Here is an 11,918-nt window from a genome sequence, read left to right on the forward strand (position 1 = left end):
AGTAGATTTTCCTGCAGTAATCTTTGAGCTTTCCAGGAAGAAGATGGGGCCCCACAAAATGATTCCACCTGGTTGATAATGATGTCATGATGCTGATAGCACTGCTATAAGACAGGTTTTGGGTGCCAGCTTCTGAAATGGTGCACCTTCTTACAACGTTCTAACCAGAACTCCAAAAAAGAACTTTAGAAAAACCCTACAGAATACTCAGAGACCATTTGCAATTATAAAAGACAGTAATCTTGAAACTTAACCATCATTTTACTTTTACAGAATCCCATAGAAAGAACATTGTCCCCATGACAGCTGGAAGCAATTCTTGAAGATGACGTCCTCTCTCCCAAGAGGGTTTGTCCTCAGGGTTAGGGACACCTTTTAGGGGTTGATTATTAATTGAGGGTTGGGATGGAAATTTTGTAGGCCCAGAGATCTCACTGAAAAAAAGAGGGAAAATTGAATGGCATAATAGGTAGATTAGTGTGAACTTACTTACACTAATAATAATAATGGTGAGAAATAGAGTGAATACTTGTGAGCTATTATTTATGGACAATTTGCATTGGTATAGATTTTTATATATTGATATAAGTTCAAATTTTATCTGTTAATTGAATATGCTCCTATTTCTGTTTATAATATTTATACACCTATGCAAGGCTATTTTGTCAGATTGTATGGATGTATCTTTCTACCTCTGTTTAAGACATTTTGTATATTGATACAATTTTTAGGATATATTTATCATATTGCATTATATATTTCTACCTCTGATCAAGATACATATACATTGTTTACATTTTGAGGTCACTGTCCTCAACTGCACAGTTATTTAAAGATTGTTTAAATCTGATATGAAGTCTTAGTCTTTAAGTTATAAAGGTATTAAGTATTTATCAATAGTCATTCATGTTTGTTTTACTTACAGTCAGAGTAATTAGGTTATTTAGATACATAGAGATTGTATTCTACATAGATATATAATCTTCAACCACTTCAAAGATCTGTAGAACATGGCATTTAAATAACTTAGGGTTCTGTTGACATAAGACATGATTGCTCCTGGCAGCACCGATCTATACCTAAGAGAATGTTGAGCACCAAAGACACTCCACTTGGAGTTTGTTTTCTTTTGGGCCATTGGGCAATAAACTGCCCATGCCTCAACCACTGACAAAGTGCATGGTGTCCAGACTGGACAAGCAGGATACAAGAAAAAAGATGCCAAACCTTGCCAAGACAGGATAAGACGGTTCTAAAATTTTTCCTGCCTCTGAAAATGGTCTCTCAGTTACTCTAGGCCTTAGCCAAAGTTGGCTGCTTCAACATTGAAATAAGACTTTGGGTGATTGCTCAGGTAGCCAGTTGTCTCTGTCTTTTACTGCACATTTTAGAAGCTGCTTGATTGCACTTCCTGCCTACTCAAGTAATATCTCCCTTCTCAGCTCTTTGATGGGGTTAAAGATTAGATAGTTGTAGTTACCTTGCTCTTAAGGTCTAGCCAAGCCATTTCCTATAAAAGACTTAGACTCCTTAGAATAGAACGTTTATTAAAACATTTAGCATATATTCCTTGCTTAATATTCTTTATGCTGGTTATAATTCTAATTTTATCATTGATATCTGTTCCTAGTGTATATAATTTTGTATTGGGTTTGGAACTCTCTTATTTAGACAAAAGGGGAGGTGATGGGGAACCTCCTTCAGCCAATGACCTTTGAGGCTGGACTTTTGGGTACCCAGAGAAAGTGCGCTCTCTCTCTCTCTCTCTCTCTCTCTCTCTCTCTCACCCCCCCCCCCCCATGTACCACACCTTGGGACTGGATCCCCATTCCTGTTCTGTGAGTTTTCCTCTTACAATAAAGAATAATCTTAGAATATTCTTTTGGAGTTATCTTGGGATTATTTGACTCACGATTTCCCTCAATGGACGCATTCAGCTTCATTGGTCTACAGAGTCAGTTCCAGGACTGGCTCCATAACTACTGAGAAACCCTGTCTCGAAAAACAAAATAAATATCCAGGCAGTGACGGCACATGCCTTTAACCCTAGCACCTGTGAGGCAGAGGCAGGCAGATTTCTGTGGGTTTAAGGCCAGCCTGGTCTACAGAGCAAGTTCCAGGACAGGCTCCAAAGCTACAGAAAAACCTGTCTCGAAAAAAAAAAAAATGAGAAATCACATCTGATCTGTTTCTCCATTCTTTCTCCCAGCAGAGAGCTGAAAGTCATAGAGTCAGCAGAAGAAAGAAGACTTTCTCCAATCTTTCTCACCATTCAAAGTCATACATCTAATCTAAGTTGAAGTAAAGGCCAAGGGGTCTCTTGGATGTGAAACTAGACATGTTCACTCTGTTCACAAACCGACCCATTCATACTACCTTCCTGTTGAGCTGTCTGGTTTTCAAATCCTTGCCCAGAGCACACTTACCTCCTCTCTGGGATTTGCTGGCAGAACAGTGCTGATGTAGTCAGAAAAGAGGCTAAATAAGGTGGTCAGAGATAATATAACATGCACCATTTTTCACAGTGTGGTTGCCCAACACAAGACAGGAACTTAAGCATGAAGGGGGCCAAATGTCCTCCAGGCCCTCCTCCCATCCCTATTCCATCTCATTTGATCCCCCAATAGGTCTTTCACTTCTGACTGCAAGAGTTTTGCCCATCCCAGAGGCCATGCTACAAGTGCAGGTTTGGGAGAAAGGGTATAGGTTTCGGTTTTTTTGGTTTATTTATTTATTTATTTATTTGAGACAAGATTTCTCTGTGCAGCCCTGGCTGTCCTGTAATTTGCTCTGTAGTCCAGGCTGGCCTTGCACTCAGAGATTTCCCCTGCCCCTGCCTCCCAAGTGTTGGGATTAAAGGCATGCACCACCATTGCCTGGCATTCCCAGCTTCTTCAGACTCAGGTTTCTTTAAGAGGAACTAGAAGTAGAATTGACATCAAACAGTCAATGCTAGTCTTGCCTTCAAGATCCCAGAAGACTTTGGATTATTGACAAATATGTTTATGTTCTGTTGGAATCTCCACCTCGCTACTGCAAGATCTGTAAAGCTCCATTCCCTGCCCCCCTCTCTCTCTCCAAACCCTGCCTGTTCAGAGAGTCTCTGAACAAAGGGAAGGTGCCAAAAAGCCCAGTCTGCATACTTGGAGACAATTTTCAGCATCCTCCCCTGATGCCCCCAGCAACCCAAATCCCCGCCTAATCACCCAATTGATCAGATTTTGACCATACTTGGGCACAAAACCAGTTTGTGATGAATAAGTCATCATCTTTTGCCTATGACCTATAAAGTCTTCCTGCTTTGGTTCAAGAGTGTGACTTCTTTGCTCTTTGTCTCTGGGACCAGAGAAGCCACCCAGGAGTTGCTCTGTTCAAATATACTGCAATTATACTTTTTCAGTTCAACTCGATCTGGCTTACTGTGTTGGCCAAGAAACTTATTATTTGTGTGTGGAGGGGAGCAGAAAGCCTATTAGTTTATAGCTATAAGATTTCTACAGAATGCAGAGACTCCTTGGTCTGACTCATTGGGAAATACTCTGGGGACTGGTTAGGCGGAGCTTAGTTCTTTCATTTCAGAAGAATAGCAACGTCTGATGAGAAGAACCCAGTCTTACCTGCTCTCCCCCTTTCTCCTCTGCCCCATTTGGACACCACCATCACCCAGAAGAATCACCTCCTGTCTCTCCACAAGTCTGGATTACGAGCCTAGATCCCTGAGATATTGCCAAATATAGCTTGGGTCTGGAAGCCAAAACCATTGAGGAGAGACATTGCTAGAGGATATCCTGGGCTCTTACCGTAGGGACAGCTCGTCTTCATTCCCTAGTAGGTGAGGGTGTAGTGCTATGAAAAGTCACATGATGTTCCTGAGGGAAGCCCCTTCTGCCCAGCTCCTGATTCTCTAGGTTCAGATTTGTCACAAGAGATTTTTGTGAAGTCACAAAGCTGACTCCCTCTACATGTGGCCAAGGACCAGGACAAGCAGGAATTAATTGGGTATGGCTTAAAGAAAGGGAGGATTTGGAAAACAGCCTTTGACCAAAGAGAGAATGTAGCACCTGAAAGAACTCACTGGACCAACCTCAGTTTGAAGTGGGTGAGGGATCTGTCAGAGACCTAGGTTGAAGACTGTTTCTCAGATTTCAATGGTAACTGCCGGGAGCTTGGGGTTTTGGTCCTTATCTGTGAGGCTGTCACTTCAGAATCCTTTGGGGGACTCTTTCTTCGACTGAATACATATGAGGATCCTGATTACTGGTATTTAATTCCATGGGAAAGGGAAGTTTAAACCTTTGACCCAGAACCATTTTATCCCTTTAATGAAAACCGTCTACAGCCTGGCAGTGTTGGTGCATACCTCTAATCCCAGCACTCAGGAGGCAGAGGCAGGCATATCTCTGAATTCGAGGCCAGCTGGTCTACAGAGCTAGTTCTAGGCCAGCTAGGGCTGTTACACAGAGAAACCCTGTCTACAAAAACAAAAATCCATCTATGATCATCAATTTGTTTTGTCTGTTTCCTGGGCAAGCATGAGCTACCATGTTCAGCTACACTGAAAAAGATCCCTGCTGGAGTTCATAGTATATGCCTATAATCCTAGCACTTAGAAGATGGAGGTAGGAGGATCAGGAGTTCAAGTTCAGCCTTGAATGAAAGAAATAAAAGGGAGGACAGTCTGAACTACATGAGACACTGGGAATGAAAGAAGGGATGAAGAAACCTGAATAGACTTGGAGTTCTTTTACTGCATTCTAGACTACTCAAAGGAAAAAGAATGGTAGTAAAAATGGTGCCCACTGACTCCTAAATATACTCACTTCCTGAAGAGTCAATCAGAGGAGAAAACAAGGATGAAAGAGAACACTTGCCAGGTGGTGGTGGCGCACGCATTTAATCCCAGTACTCAGGAGGCAGAGGCAGGTGGATCTCTGTGAGTTCGAGGCCAGCCTGGTCTACAGAGAGAGTTTGAGGACAGTCTGCAAAGTTAAATAAGAAACCAAAAAAAAAAAAAAGAAAAAGAAAAAGAAAGCGAACACTCAATTTGTGGAGGTCACAGTTTATATGTAGGTCGTGTTGAGAGTCACTGATAAAAACCATGCTTTAAAAATAAACTGATAAACTAGGCAGTGGTGCTACAAGCCTTTAATCCCAGCACTTTGGAGGCAGAGTCAGGTAGCTCTCTAAGTTCAAGGCCAACCTGGTCTACAGAGTGAGTTCAAGACAGCCAGGGCTACACAGAAACACAGAGAAACCCTGTCTCAAAACAACAACAACAACAACAAAATGATAGAGGAACTCACACCAGGCAGTTCACAACCAATTGAAACAAAATCCCAGGGGATCCAGTGGTGCCTTCTGGCCTCCATTGGTACCCATAGACAAGACTGATGCATAAATATAAATAAAAATTTAAGTGAATAAAAGTATGTCTGAATTTAGGGTTCAGAAGCCACTGCTCTATACCTAGCACCATCTGTGAAAACAAAACAGGAACAGGAACAAGAACAATACGCCTTACAAGTAAATGGGAGACAAAAATAGGAAAATACATAACTGACAGGTTAAGGGTTTTGCTTGCAGTTAAGACAAGAACAAGACCAAGTTAAGGACTGGGGCCATCTGTAGCATAATTAATAAAAAGTAATATGATTAATAAAAGCCAAATGTAGCATGATTAATAAAAACCCAGAGACAGATATTGAGGTTCAACCTGAAGGTCAGAAAAGCTAAGCAGCCAGGACTGGCTCTTACTTCAACCTCAGTCTGAAATGGTGATCCTGCCTCTAGGAATCTCAGAATGAGACTGTGTCTGAGAGTATTTTCCTCTCTAGTGCTGGAATTAAAGGCTTGCCCACCTGATTTCTATGGCAAATTAATCTACTGGGATTAAAGGTGTGTATCACCACTGCCTGGTCTGTAAGGCTCACAAGGGTGGCTGTTTTACTCTCTGATCTTCAGACAATCTTTATTTATTAAAATAAAAATGAAATATCACTAAATTTCCCCTTTTTATCTAAGATAAAAAGGCTATGACTAATAAAAGAAAAACTATATGCAATAAGTACAATGGCTATATACAATATATACAGGCAATAAATACACCAACAATATCTAGTCCATTTGCATTTGACAAATTCAGAGAAAATACTTCATTATCTAGCCTATATTGGTGATTCCAAAGTCTTGTACCTAATTTACTTTCTATAACAACTTGCTTTCTGCATCACGTAAACAAGGAAAACTATAATTATCTAGTCTTCAATTCCCTCATAGACCCCAGAAGGAAAAAATATCAATTGAGTAAAGAAGAAATGTGAGCAAGCAACTTCCAAAAAATGTGAGAAATGACAGAAACAGTTGGCTGCCTGGACAGTCACCCAAAGTGCCTCTGCAATGTTGGGACATTCATCTTCGGCCTCAGGCCTAGCATATCCAACAGACTGTTCTGTGAAACAGGATATTCTGAAAGGCTGCCAAACCTTGTCTTGACAATGCTTGTCAATCATTTTCTTTTGTGTTCTGCTTGTCCAATTAGGACAGCAAACTGTCAGCAGTCAAGGCAAAAACATTTTCTTACCCAGTGGTTTATTTTGCCACAAGAAAGTAAACTCCATGTGGTGTTTCTTCAATGCCCATCATCTTCTCTGAAGCAGATTGGTGCTGCCAGGAGCAGACATGTCTCGTTGTCATAAAAAAGAGCCTACGTTATTTAAACATCTTAAACGCCATATTTTGTAGATCTCTAAAACGTTTGAAGATGACCTGTCTATCTAAACATATCTTTGTTTGACCTTGAAAACATACCTAATGTAACTACAAGTTTGATTATAATATGTGACTAATTACTAACCTGTATTTCCTTATTATCCTAAACAATTGGTAATAATAACTTTTAAGGACTAGAAATTTGTGTTACATTGTTAAGTGAGCTGTATAGTAGAAATGTATGTACAGTATGTTCTAACAAAATTATTCTTAAATAGTATCAACATATAAAATCTGTACACAATACACAAAATCCTACCAAATGTAAAACATTTAAAACTAGTAATTTTGCTGGGTGGTGGTGGTACATGCTTTTAATCCCAGCACTTGGAGGCAGAGGCAGGCAGATCTCTGTGAGTTTGAGGCCAGCTTGGTCTACAGAGCTAGTTCCAGGACAGCTAGGGCTATTACACAGAGAAACCCTTTCTCAGAAAACAAAAACAAAACTAGAAAATAGTAGTTGCTTTATTTTTTTAATTATTTATTTATTCTTATTTAATGTATATTGGTATTTTGTTTTGCTTGTGGAAGGGTGTTGGGTCTCCTGGAACTATAGTTGTAGACAGTTGTGAGCTGCCATGTGGGTGCTGGGAATTGAACCTGGGTACTCTGGAAGAGTAGCCAGTCCTCTTAACCACTCAGCCATCTCTCCAGCTCCTAGTAGTTGCTTTCTAAAAGTAGATTCAATAATCTATCTTTTTATCTTGTTATATCTATATCTCTGTTCATCCTTTCAGAGTAGATTCAATAATCTACCTTTTTATCTTGTTATATCTATATCCTCTGTTTATCCTTTCAGAGTAAATTCAATAATCTATCCTTTTATTCTATCATATTTATATCCCCTTTTTTTGTCAAAACAAGAACCTTGAATCTAATTTCATTTTTTAGTTTTTTTTTGCTGCCCATTACCAATAATAACTTGTAACCAACCCCACTAAACAATGACAAATATTCATAATCCATTGAATGACCAAAATCTACCTACCCCATCTCTTGGGAACATGGGGATCATATTCTTAAATTTACTTTCTGCTGTCTGGAGGAGGGGATGAAGATATCTTTAGGGAATCATGAAAAAAAATTTAGGTTAATTGTCAAGTCCTGGGAGAGGAAGTTTTATCTTTTTTTGGTTCAGTCTATGCATAATAAATTGTTTGGCCGGGCGGTGGTGGCACACGCCTTTAATCCCAGTGGAGGCAGAACAGGCGGATCTCTGTGAGTTCGAGGCCAGCCTGGTCTACAAGAGCTAGTGCCAGGACAGGCTCCAAAGCTACAGAGAAACCCTGTCTCAAAAAACTAAAAAAAAAAAAAATTGTTTGACTGCTGAGGAAGGAGCAACATCTGCTAAAAGACATTTTATTATAAATACTGCTGGATTAATCCAATTTATATATTTTGAAAACACCTTGAATTCAATATTTAAGTCAAAAGATATGTAACTTTGGAAAAGAGGTTTTGCTTTTGTTTCCACGGGAAATGAGAGGCTGTGGATTCATTATTGGATAAGAAAAATAAGGTTTAATCAAGGAAGACCCCCTGAAAAAAATCTCTGATAGGAGCAAATGGCTCAGATGATCCAACATTTCAGAAGACCTCTGTTGCAGTTTCCTCTGAGTGCCACATCCAGAACAGTTTCAATATTGCTGGCTGAGATGATCCAGCCTCACAGAATACTCCAGTCAGGATTTGACCATAATCCTAAAATTTCTTTGGTTCATAAATTATCAGTGCCCCGAATCAGCAGGAAGTAGCCAAGAAAACTATGCCCATATTCCCAAAAATGGATTATGGGTGTTTATCTTTGTTTAGGAATGTTGGTTGCAAGATGTTATGAATAATTTTCAGGAAAAAAAAGCTAAACAAAAAAGATTCAGGATTCTTGTTTTAAAAAGAAAAGGGGGAAATGCTATGGGATAAAACTTTTGTATGCTGTAAAGATTTGTGACTTGTATTGGTTTAACAAAATGCTGATTGGCCAGTAGCCAGGCAGAAAGTATAGGTGGGGTGATCAGACTAAAAGAATTCTGGGAAGAGAAAAGGCAGAGAGTCAATCACCAGTCAGATACAGAGGAAGCAAGATGAGAATGCCTTACTGAGAAAAGGTACCAAGCCATGTGGTTAAACATAGACAAGAATTTTGGGTTAATTTAAGTTGTAAGAGCTAGTTAATAATAAGCCTGAGTTAATAGGCCACACATTTTATAATGAATATAAACCTCTGTGTGTTTCTTTGGGACTGAACAGCTACGAGACCAAGTGGGCAGAAACTTCTGTCTGCAATCTACACTGGATATGTTTGATGACATGTGGGTGGGAGGTAGGTGGGTAGGAAATACGTTGAGATGTAAGCTTGCCCCTGAATGAGCCTGATGGGAAAGACAGTAGATTTATAGCATGCCTTTATAAGCCTCTACAAAATCTAACTAGTCACCATTCCTGGGAACCCTGTAATGGCCCTGGCTAGAGTCCATCTTCCTGACTTAAAGCTTGTTTCAAATTTGGCTCAAAAATAGTGGAACTGGTCTCTCTCTCTCATGATTCTCAGGGTCAGCACGTACCCTTTGTACCTTGAGGTAGGAAGGATTTAGCACATTGTGTACACTACTGGCCTCGCCTCCAAGGATCCACAATCCAGGAACTGAAACTCCTTTCCAAAGGAAAGACGCCTTCCTGTAAACAGAGGGCTAGCCAGATGTAGTGGTGTAAGCCTTTAATTCCAGCACTTGTGAGACAATGGTAGAAGCAGGTGGATCTTCTGTGAGTTCAAGGCTAGTCAGCTTTGCATAATGAGTTCCAGGACAGCCAGAAATACATGACGAGACCCTCTCTTGAAATAAATGAAAAAGAAGAAAGAAGGAAAGGAAGGAAGGAAGGAAGGAAGGAAGGAAGGAAGGAGTGCAAGTTCATCTGTGTAACAGCCATAGCTATCCTGGAACTAGCACTGACAGGCCAGTTTAGAATTCACAGAATTCTAAGGCCTAAAAGTGTTAGGATTGAAGGCATGTGCCACCACCACCTGACTGCAAGTTCATTGATTTTTAAAGAAAAAAATTTAGATAAGGTCTCACGTATCCAAGCTGACCTCAAACATATTATATAACCTGAATGGAAAAAAGGAAATCAAAAGGAAAAGGACACAACTGTTCCTAGGTGTGGTGAAGGAGAAAGTTCATTGTAAATAAAAGGGAGAGCATAGCCAGAGGCAGAGACATCTGGGAGAGTCCAGTGGGTGATTTACTTAAAGGCTATTAGCTGTCTGATTCCTACAGCACCCTCTCCCTTTCCCTCCCACCTCTCCTCACAAGGCTCAGGGTCAAGTCCACTCTGGAGTCCTACTGTAATCTACTCCAACACAGCATCAAATTTTAAAGACCCAAAAGGATCCAAAGAAGGTAGAAGGATACCTATAGGAAGGAATGATCTAAAAGAAATTAAGCAGGCAGTAATAACTTACGGCTTACATTCCACATTTGTTAGGGAGATGATAAAGATTTGAGCTTCTATCTTTCAGTTAGATTTCAGTTGGATTCAAACCCTCCTACAGAAATTTTAATGCAGAGGGATGATATTATCTTATAATGGATCTTTTTTACCACATAAACCAAGTAAAAATTAAAAACTTATGTGAAAAAAATCTCTGAATTAATTATAAAAAGTAAATTGAGACTTTATCAATTAGCAGAGAATATAGTGCCTTTCACTACTGATGAAATAAAAAAAATATGTGGGGATGGAGAAATGGCTCAGTGGTTAAGAACATTACCTGCTCTTCCAAAGGTCCTGAGTTCAATTCCCAGCAACCACATAGTGGCTCACAACCATCTGTAAAGAGGTCTGGCGCCCTCTTCTGGCCTTCAGTCATATACACAGACAGAATATTATATACATAATAAATAAATAAATAAATAAATAAATAAATAAATAAATAAATATTAAAAAAATATGTGAAGACAATGAACCATGGCAGAGAGCCTGTGCTAATGTTTTGGGAGAAATTAATAGCAATTATCCAGAAAGTGATAGACTTAACCTTATAAAGAGAACTTCTTGCCAGGCGGTGGTGGCGCACGCCTTTAATCCCAGCACTCGGGAGGCAGAGGCAGGTGGATCTCTGGGAGTTCGAGGCCAGCCTGGTCTACAAAAGCTAGTTCCGGGACAGGCACCAAAGCTACAGCGAAACCCTGTCTCGAAAAACCAAAAGAGAGAGAGAGAGAGAGAGAGAGAGAGAGAACTTCTTGAATTCTTTCCCGAATTGTATGTGATACTCCAATAACTAGAGCCTGTACATTCTATTCTGATGCAAATAAATCAGGGAAAGCAGGATACAAATAAGACAAATTATGTAAGGTGGAACAAAGGGCTTATAATTCTGTCCAGAAGGCAGAATTTATATGCTATTCTCATGGTGCTAAGGGATTTTAAAGAACCTCTTAATATAGTTACTGATTCACAATATGCAGAAAGAGTTGTCTTGCATATTGAAACTGCTGAATTTATACCAGATGATACAGAATTGACTTAATTATTTATCCAGGTACAAGACATAATCAAGAACAGGCTTTGTCCCATATACATAACACAGATCTGATCCCATACGGGTCTGCCGGGTCCTCTAGCACAAGGTAATGCAGAAATTGATCAATTATTCATTGGAAGTGTGTTGCAGGCCTCAGAATTTCATAGAAAACATCATGTCAATAGCAAAGGTTTAAAGAAAGGTTTTCTATTACATGACAATAAGCTAAGGATATTATAAAAAGATTGTCTTACTTGCTCTTTCTATAATCAAACACCACTACTTGTAGAAACTAACCTAAAGGGACTCAAAGGAATGAAATCTGGCAGATGGATGTGTTCCACTTTGCAGAATTTGGAAAATTAAAATATATATACCACACCATTGACACTTATTCAGGTTTTTGGTGGGCAACTTCTTTAAATTCAGAAAAAGCTCATTCAGTAATCATACATTTATTATAAGTTACGGTCATCTTGGGTATATCTGCACAAATAAAAACAGATAATGGTCCAGCATATGTCTCTAAGAAAATGAAACAGTTTTTTGCTTACTATAATATTAAGCACATTACAGATATACCACACAATCCTACAGGTCAGGCAGTTATAGAAAGATCAAATCGAACTAT

Source organism: Microtus oregoni, unplaced genomic scaffold (assembly GCF_018167655.1).
Source record: "Microtus oregoni isolate MIOR12 unplaced genomic scaffold, Mior012 000028F_ref0000031, whole genome shotgun sequence".
NCBI lineage: Eukaryota > Metazoa > Chordata > Mammalia > Rodentia > Cricetidae > Microtus > Microtus oregoni.